This window comes from Capricornis sumatraensis, chromosome 10 (genome assembly GCF_032405125.1).
Source record: "Capricornis sumatraensis isolate serow.1 chromosome 10, serow.2, whole genome shotgun sequence".
Classification (NCBI taxonomy): Eukaryota; Metazoa; Chordata; class Mammalia; order Artiodactyla; family Bovidae; genus Capricornis; species Capricornis sumatraensis.
The window spans coordinates 99,557,631-99,560,053 of NC_091078.1; the positions used below are offsets into that span (position 1 = coordinate 99,557,631).

At 51.2% G+C, this 2,423-nt stretch overlaps 1 pseudogene; it reads left to right on the plus strand.

Annotated features, from left to right (window-relative positions):
• The first annotated feature begins 1,436 nt into the window (after window positions 1-1,436).
• Window positions 1,437-2,027, plus strand: LOC138087807 (large ribosomal subunit protein eL29 pseudogene; annotated as a pseudogene).
• Window positions 2,028-2,423: the final 396 nt, after the last annotated feature.

Here is a 2,423-nt window from a genome sequence, read left to right on the forward strand (position 1 = left end):
GGCAAAGGTGAGACCACTGGCAAAGGGCTCCAGGGAACACGAAAGAAATGGGAATTTCAGTAACTTCTGAGATTCTGCATGGCAGGGCAGGGAAAGGCCCCTCCTCCTGCTGGCGTCCCTGAGCACACACACAGATGGGTTTGTGTTCTGTTTTTTTGGCCACACCACGCGTCATGTGGGAACCCCCCACCGGAGATTGAACACTCACCCCCTGCAGGGGAAGACTCTTAACCACTGGACCACTAGGAAAGTCCCCAGATGGTGTTTTTTTTTTTTTAACTGTGCTCCTTTGATTCTTCCCCATCTGTCCTTGTGATCCTCAGTGACTTTTAAGGTCGTCGTGACTAACACCTCAAGGTCTGACAAAATGATTATTTTTAATATTTCATAAGATGTTAATGTGATTTACACTGGCCCTGTGGCACTTTAGCATATCATCGTGAATTATGTACAGTGGTCATAAACTCAGTATGTTTGTTTAATTCCGCAATTACCGAGTGCAAAGTCTCTTACTATGCAGCTTTCTCTCCCTGTGTAAACTCTTTGAAATCATCCTTCCACTCTGTACAGTTCCATTCAGTCTGGAGTTAAATGTTAAAGCTCAGGTCTTAGGGTGGCAAGAAGCCTTAAAATGGCCACGGTCTCAGCGGGGTCTACACGTAGATGTGTTTGTTTACTCCAGACTGTGGCGCAAACACTTTCCTGGTGGCTCAGTGGTAAAGAATCCGTGGTAAAGAACCCAGGAGACCTGGGCTTTGATCCCTGGGTCAAGAAGATTGCCTGGAGAAGGGCATGGCAACCCGCTCCAGTATCCTTACCTGGAGAATCCCATAGACAGAGCAGCCTGGTGGGCTGCAGTCCATGAGGTCACAGAGTCGGACAAGATGGAGCATGTACGATATCCAAACAGAGCTCACTGCCTAGTTATGTGTCTCTAAGATACATCTTCGATACGGTGTGTGTCTTTGATTATAAGAGGGAAAGACACAACAGAAGGATTTAGATGGCTCCCTGCAAACCCATCTCCACTTAAATAATTCAAAGCACAAGCCGTGGAAACAGCCTATCGTTAGTATCTGCATTGGAGAATCATCTACTTTAGAAAATGTACATGCATCACTGCATATAAACTTCTCTCCTAAGGAATTCAGGATTTAAGAGGAGGACATGAATGCGTGGACACAACGGTCCTCTGTTTTGCTAAACGATTCAACAAGTCGGATTGACTGAGAATGCACAAGGTTCCTTTTAACATTGCTCTTTGAAGTTTGTTTTATTGTCTCCATGATTGTTCTAAGAGATATGAAAATAGTAAACTAGTTTTTAATGGGAACCGTGGGTCTCTTTCACTGAGCAGGTGGGAACATGATGTCCTTTCACCTCTGAAGTCTGTGGATGTGACTCCACAGGCTGGGCCCAGCCTTGGGCATCTCTGTATGCCAGCACTTGGCCTGGACAGAGCTCACCATTCCCTGGAGGCACGTGGCCACAGTCAGCCTTCTTACAATGGCAGCACCGCCCTTCCAGTCCCAGATGCTTTGGGATCTGTGGGCCCCGGTGCAGATGTGGCTAAGTCTAAGAACTGCACCACCCACAACCAGTCCTGAAAAGGGCACAGAAACGGCATCAAGCAACCCCGATCACAATGATATGAATCTCTTAAGGGGGTGGACCCCAGCTCCTTGAGTAACGTGCACTTGGCCAAGAAGCACGGAAGAAGGGCCTGAAGAAGATGCTGGCCCACAGTGCCAAGGCCAGGAGTGCATGTGCTGAGTCTGCGGAGGCTCTCACGGAGTCCAGGGAGGTCAAGTCCAAGATCCCAAACGGGCTGCTGCACACTTAGTCAGCCTACCTGCATTGGTCACCCCTAGCCCAGGAAACATGCTTGTGCCCACGTTGCCAAGAGTCTCAGGCTCTGCCGGCCAAAGTCCCGGGCCAAGGCTCACACCAACGCCCAGTCACTGGCAGCTGTGGCTCGTACTCTGGTTCCCAAAGGTGCCCAGACCCCTACAAAGGCTCCAGAGTAGAGGCCTGGAGAAGGAAATGGCAACCCGCTCCAGTATGCTTGCCCAGAGAATCCCATGGACAGAGGAGCCTGGCGGGCCACAGCCCATGGGGTCCCAAAGAGTGGGGCACGACTACAGCGACATAGCACAGCACAGAGGCCAGTGTGAGGACAGGAGGGCGGGTGTGACCCCTCTGCTCTGCTGTCTGCATGGGGCTGGTGTCCTCCTCTGCTGTTTGTACAAATGAACCCGAGGCAGGATCTGTCAAAAAACAAAACAGCCGCAGCACCAGTTGTCTTTGGGCCTTCCGCGTTTCTTGTACGCGCCCTGGCCCTCCTCCTGCGGCTTCTTCATTGCCCTGACCCCTGCCCCCCGCCCCACCCAGGGCAGGTCTGGGTCCCAGCTCTACCCTGGTGT